Genomic DNA, 8,746 nt, shown 5'->3' on the forward strand with positions numbered 1-8,746 from the left:
TCATTCAAAAACTCAAGGCATTTTTATCTTTGTCCTCATTATCGAAGATGCGGGGATATATGTGGCGTTTCACCTGATTGTCCGTCGGTCTGTCATTCTATTTGTGTTTGCTCGCAAAAACTTTAACATTATACTTAGAGCCTTTGACTGATTGAGGCTATAACTTTCATGTTTCACAAGTTTTGAACAATCTGCCTCTCTTGGTACTGACATATTTGACCTGTTGACCATTACCTTTGAGTTTGGTTATATTATGGAAGATCTTACTAAACTTTAACTGTGGCCTTCCCTTTCGAATGAGGACTTCCTTTGAATACAAACGACCTTTTGAAGAGGACATTGACCCTAGGATTTGAGTCATTTGACCTATTTTAAATTCTTTTTACTTTGCTAAAACTTTTAAGCGATAAGCGCCTTGCTATCTTTTTGCACGGGTTTATTCATTTAGACGAGTCTTTTCTTTGAAAATCAACATATGTCATCTCTTGACCTTGGAATAAGACTTGCATAATTTCAGAAACTTCAACCTTCGCCAAAAGCTGCCATTTGGAGGTATCAGTGTTTTGAGTGCAAGTTTTGAGTACTTTTGAGTGCAATTAAAGTGTTCTTTAAAAAATAATTTTGCAAATGACCGATGACAAGCTTAGTTATTTAATTATTTCCATTTATACAAGGGAAAGGTGAGTCTCCATTATGACAAAAAGTTGTAAATAAGCCGATGAAGATTAACCCTAATCCTGTCTAATCATGTATCAAAATAAATCATTCTTTCTTATCTTTTAAATTATTTTACTTATAGGACTTGCGGCAAAGGCAGTTTGTACGAGGCCTGCCGCAGCAACTTATCTAACTTTTCCAGAGGACTTACCTGTTGGTACCACACTGTATACTTATTCTGGTATTGACCGTGACGGAGATACTGTCTACTACTTTGCACTGGGAGGTGCAAAGGAACCATTCTCTTTTTCAGGAAGAGTTTTATCATTAAGTTCTGCCCTGGACTTCGAAAATCCGACATCTTCTTACATTGTGCAAAATATTGGGTACTCTACAAAAATTCTTATTCAAGAGTCTGATAATCCTCTGCCATTAGAATTTATACTTATAAGACAGTTTCTTAATTCTATTTTTGTTTAAGGGCGTTTTCATTTAATTTGATTGTAAAGGTTGAGCTTTACAGAATAAATCGGAATATCTATTAATTTAACGTTTTTGTCCTAGAGTGCGGGATAGGTTCACCAACAATGTCGATGCTAATTTTTGTCCAGCACTGGTTATCAATGTACTTCCTGTCAATGAATATGATCCGGTCCTTACCCCCACGTCGCAGACTGTCACCATTCCGGAAGGTTCACCCCAGGGTATGTTTTCCTGTAAACAATAATCTTTTAAAGGTTTTAGATTAATATCTTTATAATTAAACTTAGGTGTTATATATTTGTTTGGGCTTGAACGACAGCATTGTTGAATTAGAACAGGTTTTTGCAATAACTTCAATTCAGGAAAAGTTTTTTTTAATCCTTATATATTTTCAGTATGAAGGTACATGTTTAATATATTTATTATATATTATATAATTGGATTGATATCAAAACTCAAGGTTATCCTCGGAATAATCTTAATTTGAGAAATATAAATTATTGTCAAATTCAAATTCCATTGTAATTATGACTATACCAATGCTTTTAGATTTGTACGTTGCTGATGTTGCGTGCAGTGATCAGGACAAGGAGCCTGTCGGAGAACCTGACGGATGTTCTATAATATCTGTTGAGTCTGGAGATGATGCTACACCGAAGTTTTATCTGACTTCGAACATAGTTAATGATACAGTTTTAAATGCTACGATTTTAACAACTAACAACGTCATTGATTACGACACTGGTGAAAACAGTCAGATATGTACATTTATGTGATTTATATTGATAGTTCAACAAAACTTCAAAGGACCAAGTGAACCATGACACTTAAATGGTAAATACCAGCCTTTGTGATTTTTTTTTTCATTTTGTTTTTCTCAAAATCAACCTAGCTTGCTAATTTAGTGTGAGATATATTACACTTTTAGCACCGAGTTAACTTTTTTGTCTTCAATCACCCATTCTCAATATAAGGGCACAAATGCCTCTCTGATTTTAAAAAAAAAATGAAGTTCAAGATAACAATTTTTCTATCAATTACCTTTGAAAGAAAGTATCTGAAGATTTTGTTACAAGTTTTTTTTTCATCAAATTTTAATACATTGAATAATGACAAGACGTTGAAGTAGGGGGTGATTATATTCAGAAATGTAGCTGGAAATGTACGTTACTCTTTCTGCAATGTCCAAAAAGATATGTCAAAAAAATATAGTCATTAAAAATCACAATTGGAATATATCATCTTAACACCAGCACATCCTACCAACTCTGTCAGCAACATATTCTCTCGGCATACGAACGTGCATTTGATTTTTCCTTTAAAAAAACAAAGGTTATTTTTTGATCCAGATGTATAAAAACATTTTTTAAAATATATGCTTTAAATTCTTCTCTCTGTTTTGTTTAGAGCGATCAGTTTGGAATCTTGTCATTTTCTATAGATACTGGAACTTAACATGTACATGTAGTAAAATTCTATTTTGTAGTTACTGTCTTTTTAACATATATCCATGCCGATTTAGAAAACTATGTAAATATAACGTACATTTCATGATTTTTTTCTGTTTGATAAAAATTAAAATTCATCTAAAAATTCATCGTTTTGTTTCAGTTTATTCCAAAAAAGATTCTCTATGTAATCACATTGTGTTATATGTCACAATCACCACTATAAAGACACGATTGCCCCAGATTATGATTAGGTAATGTACATTTCAAACTTGTAATAATATGTAAATTAGTAATAAGAAAATATTGAAAAAAAAAGCAATTATTGACATAAAAAAAATTTCAATGAAGCGTTTTCACGCAGTAATATTATAAGAAATCATAATATAAAAAATGGGGTTATTTGTCATGAGCTACATGAATGTCACGTCACTTCGATAACGTTCATTTCACATATTATTGGGGAGTCCCCTCTGAGTTCACCTCTTGTGCTGTTTCGCTGAAATTGACACCGAAGCCTAGCTAGTTACTTCTACCTGTGTGCAAGGGTACAGACAAAATCAAATAAGAGAAAGACATATTTTGCTATGATCCAACAAATACTTATTTTTGGCCATTGAAACTTAACATAAATGATCAAAATCTATTCCGAATATATCTATCGACAGTCTTGTTAACAATTTCATTTAGTATGCTGCAACATCGTTTGTCAAAACACAAACATACCTGCTTTTCAGCAGATCTTGAAAAATATAACCCAAAATGCAATGATTCAAACAAAACTTAGTACTGTGTGCCTTTCTGTATTTGAAATGTACGCGACCGTCTTGTGTTTTGGGTTTGTTTTGTTTTGTTCTTTTTTTTTTTTTTTTACCAATTATAATCCTATGCATACCTTGTTTTAAATTATCAACAACAATTAAATGAATATTGACGAAAAGTCGCATAGTAAAAGTAAACAAACTGCAAAAAGGTTGCCAAAGATGAATTTAAGACGCTTAGAAATAAATTTTCTAGCATGTGGTAACAGTCTACCACATTTACGAGGATTGGGGTGCATTTAGATGGCTTTATGTGGTCAGTTGTCAAATGGATTGTACGATATCTTTGTTTCGCTCGTGCAAACGCAATTCATTGACTAACTTTTAAAAAAATGTCAGTTAGAAATACGCAAAATGTATGTTACCATACGTAACGTACATTTCAAATATAAAAATTAAATCTCTTCCACAAGCTTACGTTACACACGCAATATATTGATACTATTTGAACTTGCATATCATAAGAAATGCACCATACTGGTTTCGTATTCAAAAATATATATCAGGTATAAAAATCATATTACATATAAATGGCCTTAATATAATTTTTTTCCTCAGCAGAAACGTTTCTTTTCATTTATTTTGGGATTTAGCCGACCTAGCCTCCAACCTTTGAAACAATCCTTTGTGTACACATTCGAGTGTGTGAAAGTGTGAGAATACATGAAAATTCGTGCGAGATTCACTTAATTCGAATTTCATGATAACGTACATTTCAGTCACGTACATTTCAAATGACCACTTTTCATGTAAAAAATAATTTTTAATTGTGTTAGGCAAAACGTCTTTGCCAGTTTACAGGGTACAAGGGGTTGCTTATTCAGAGTCGTCTCATATTTTCTACTTAATATATATTCTTATTGGAAGAATATAGTGTTACGTACATTTCTTTCTTATCTCTACGTTTGAAAATGTGTTTCATTCCGTGAACATATTTATAAAAGTTGCTCAAATTGTTCAATTTCATGTTACATTATCTAAGTATGAGTTAATAATCCTTTGAAATTTCACATTTAGCCCATCAATAAATAAAGGAGGAAAAAAACTATCAGCTGTATGATCTTTGTGTTTGCTTGTAATGTTGTTGAAATAGATTAAGCGACAGGGACATTGCACAATAAAAATGATTTATTATAACAAAGAAAATGTCTTTATTGTTATGAAAAGAAATATATAAGATACAGGGTTTAAATTAACAGAAAATTTTTACTTGAGAATCAAAACTGCATATTACGCAGAGGGGATTCGGCATAATATTTGCCTCGGCGACAGTAACGTACATTTCAAATACGCTACTATATAACTCATTCTTCAGTTCTGAGTTAAGATGTGTGACCAAAGGCCTATTTCTTAAAAATAATCAATTTCATAATTTTTGTATATTAGTTGAGTCAGTAACCTTCCTGCTTTTCAAAAAAAATGATGGGAAGATAATCTGAAGTCTTAAAGAGGAGATATGTGTCCAAATGTACAAGCATGTCTGAAATTTTATGTACGTAACTTGGTGTCCACAGTGACTGTTTTTAAAATCAATAAGCTACACTTTTTTGGTGAATCCTTTTTGAAGTATATAAACACAAATTTGCATGTTTAATTGCATGACTTATTTCTGCCTTATTCCATTATAATTAGAAAATATATCCAAGATTGCCAATGGACACCGTTATTACATAAGTATCATAATAAAAATTGCAGTAAATATAAGAATGAAACAAATTTTATGAGTTTGCAGTTTTAGTCTGACAAAAAATAACGAACGCGAGCTCTACAGACAAAAGTAATTAAAGAAATTCTTAAATATGCAGGACATGTATGGGAGTACAAATGTAGCTCAGTGGGAAAATTCGGCAGTGGAAAGCTGAATTTTGTATCTTTCTGGCTGCATTTATACAGGTAAGATTATTTCGTAGACTTGCGCGCGTTTCGGTAAACATTATCTAAATTTTCACATGGCTTATTTTATTAACAAGTTAAACTTTTTATATTATAAGTAGTTATACTTTTAATATGGTTTAGTATCTTTTGTAAAATTATTAATTGTAGTTATAAATCTTAGAAATAGATTGTGTAATTTAATAAAGAGTGGAAAGCTGAATCTTGACTGTCTTGGTTGTATTTATACAGGTTGGGTAATATCTCCACTCCTCAACCATGACAGCCGCTCTGGTCCACAAATTTAAAAGGAATTTATAATAAAAGAAATAGCAGGAATTGAGCCATCCCGGTACCTCCACAAGCCACGCGATGTTATGCGAGTTCCATGCAGTCAATAAAATAATCTGCATACGGTCCACAAAAAAAGAACCATTTTCCTGTAATTTTTTTTATGAAATAAGCACTAAACAAGTAACATGTTATTAGAATTTAACATGTTGTTAAAATATGAAAATAATGTAATCAATAAGGTATGATGAAATCATGTTTAATGTTATATTAAATGGAATTTATTTAAAAAGTCACAATTTTTATTTCTGGTTTCAAAAATGGAGAAATTATGTAAGTAACAGGGACACCTAAATCCGAATCAGGCTTTAAAAAGGAACAAAAAATATAACAAGACAATCGAACACTTGTCTCTAACACTTTTAATATTTCATTTCAAAGCTTAATAATAGACTAGCTTTCAAAGAGAATCAATGCAGACAAGTAAATTGTCAGATGGATTGCTAAATCTTCTAGGTCTTCTTTTTTGAGTCTTGGATCTTTGTGTCATTGTTACGAACATAATTTAGTCATTTCTTGTAAATCTGAAGGAAAAAAATATATAAAACAAATACAACATGATGTAATCAACACATATGCTGTTTAATTATATTTATGATATATTCTTGATAAAACCAGAAAGAAGTTAATTAAAGTACAAATTATGTTTTCGTGTCTCTGATACGAACGTAATTGCGTAAATGATATGGCAATATTAAAACAAATATTAAATAAGTATTCATCCTTTGATAAGAACAGAACAAAACTAACAAAATTAATATAGAATAAAATATAGTACAATATAACTTAACATTAATAGATTATACAAATATTGCAAAAACACTTATGTTCGTAACAAAAGACGCAAATCAAAAGTCATAAAGTACTCGACTCGGACAGATTTATGCATTTTGTATGGTCATAAGCGACATATTTTAGTTTCTGATTAATAGCTACATGGTATAAAGATACAACGACTGTATTTATGTGTTAAACATTCACTTAAATTGATACAATAAAAAAAATACTTACCGAATCTATTATGTACGTAACTTCTTTTTTCCACATGGACACAATGAGCATCGCCACGTTTTTTAGCAGACAGCTAAAACCTTTCTACCTTCGTTTTCAATTTATAATTATACCACTGGAACGGACTTCCAGAGCCAAACTTATGATTCATTGGCTGTTATTTTAGCAATCATACTGAAAGCTATTATGTTCGTAACGATCAAGACACCAGACATTTTACAATCAGAGATCATTTTAAAATTACAAAAAGAACTGAGTTATGTTCATGAAGCATATTGTTAAAAATAATTTATCACACATAGTCATTAATTAAACACAGAAATTGAACTTGACAAATTATTTAACGTTTGTAGAGAGGTGTTAAAAAGTTCAATGCACATGGACACCATGTGTTACGAACATAAACCACGAAATTTTAAGTTCAGAAAAAAATGATTAGGGTAATTTTAGCATGTTTGACAAAATAAATATTTTATTTCATTTATATGCTAAGACAATGTACACATATATCCTGCCAAATGATTTTATTTTTAAATAAATGCCTATTCGAAAATTATGTCGCATTTTCTGCAATTGGAATCCCTAAATGCAATACAACACTGATCAATATTTTTTATTCCTCAACTCATATCCATAAAACTATTTATACTATATCCTTACACAAGTATCAAATCATATCAATATCAATCTATCTGCTTACACTTTATTTACTGGAAAATAAAGGAGAAAAGTGATATATTTTAAAAATTCACCAGTATTGAAGAATGAGTTATATTTGAATTTAGAACTCCTTAAATATCCTTTCAGATCGATTATTATATGAATTCTTATTCATTGTTATATGACTATTTATAATGTTGATTTGAAAATTACATCAGTGGTATTTCTTCTAAATGAAAATGAGGCGACATTATTTGAGCCCTTTTATTGAGAATGGGTGGTAAACCTTTACTGAGTGTGATTTGTCCCTATTTGTTATTTTATTAAATTATTACTAATATTTACCAAATTTTCGTTCATTTTCGAGTCCTCAGGAGAAACAAAATTATGAACTATCAACTTTTCTAAACCTGAAACACGATATTGAATCTCCTCCAAAGAAGAAAAATAGTTTGTATCATCTGTTCTTAGAATAAGAACGCGGCTAGGATAAGGCTGTCCGTAAAATATCAGACTGTTCAAACTGAATTACTTCTCTGAACTACCTAGATATGACGTCATAATAGAGTATGACGTCAAGTCACTGCATACTTGAGCTTACATGACGGGGAAAGTGTCATAATTTTTACACATGACATATAGATATTTGGGGGACGTTGTTGTTTAATTCAAGTGCGGGGTTGTTTTTAAGATCCATGTGCTGTTATAATGTTGAACATTTAATATAGAATTCCCTTTTCCTTTTGCTTGTCCAATTTGCACATATTCTAACAATATAGAAAAATTGTATGTGAAACGCTCCCATTACACGTCTGTAGATAGAGTTAGAATTTATGAATCGTGTTTAAATTTGACTGGCACAAGTGAAATACAAGGATTAATTGAAGATATTCTGAGTGAATCTAACAGAGAAATATGTCTTCTAACTGATTTTTGCTGGAGGATTGTATGCAGTTTATTTATTTTGTATCGCGATAAATAGTGGAAAATACCTCTTCTTATGCTGGTAAGTTGAATTTCTCGTAAAATATTTTCTTAAGGAGTAAAAATTAAACCTGACCCCAGCACTTTTTATGTACCAGAGATCACGATGAATTGATCTACGTAACAAACTTTGCACAATAATTTTGTTTTGCACTTGTGCCGCCGCGATATTTGTGCAACATTTAAGGATATCATTAATGTCCGTCACGTGATCAACACAGTCATGTGACATCACAAAAATGCTTTATTATAATACCCAAGTAAACTATTATCTCAAAATGGCTGCTATTTCAAACAAGGATCACATACTGAAATTAAGATCTAGCTCAAAATAAAATGTATATTTATAGGGCATTTTAAGCCTTCGGACAGCCTTATCATAACTGCGAAAAGAATAATTAATGCAAGGCCATCTTTATGGATGCTATTGAAAAGTTGAAATTTTTGTTTTACTGGAGG

At 31.0% G+C, this 8,746-nt stretch overlaps 1 long non-coding RNA gene across 1 annotated transcript; it reads left to right on the forward strand.

Annotated features, from left to right (window-relative positions):
• Positions 1–804: 804 nt before the first annotated feature.
• Positions 805–1,873, forward strand: LOC134273765 (uncharacterized). Its single transcript, XR_009993483.1, has 3 exons — positions 805–1,043; positions 1,222–1,361; positions 1,690–1,873. It is a non-coding gene; the product is annotated as an uncharacterized LOC134273765 (long non-coding RNA).
• The last annotated feature ends 6,873 nt before the right edge of the window (positions 1,874–8,746 follow it).

This window comes from Saccostrea cucullata, unplaced genomic scaffold, assembly GCF_032062105.1.
Source record: "Saccostrea cucullata isolate Sc308-1 unplaced genomic scaffold, CSIRO_AGI_Scuc_v1 ctg7832, whole genome shotgun sequence".
Taxonomy (NCBI): domain Eukaryota; kingdom Metazoa; phylum Mollusca; class Bivalvia; order Ostreida; family Ostreidae; genus Saccostrea; species Saccostrea cuccullata.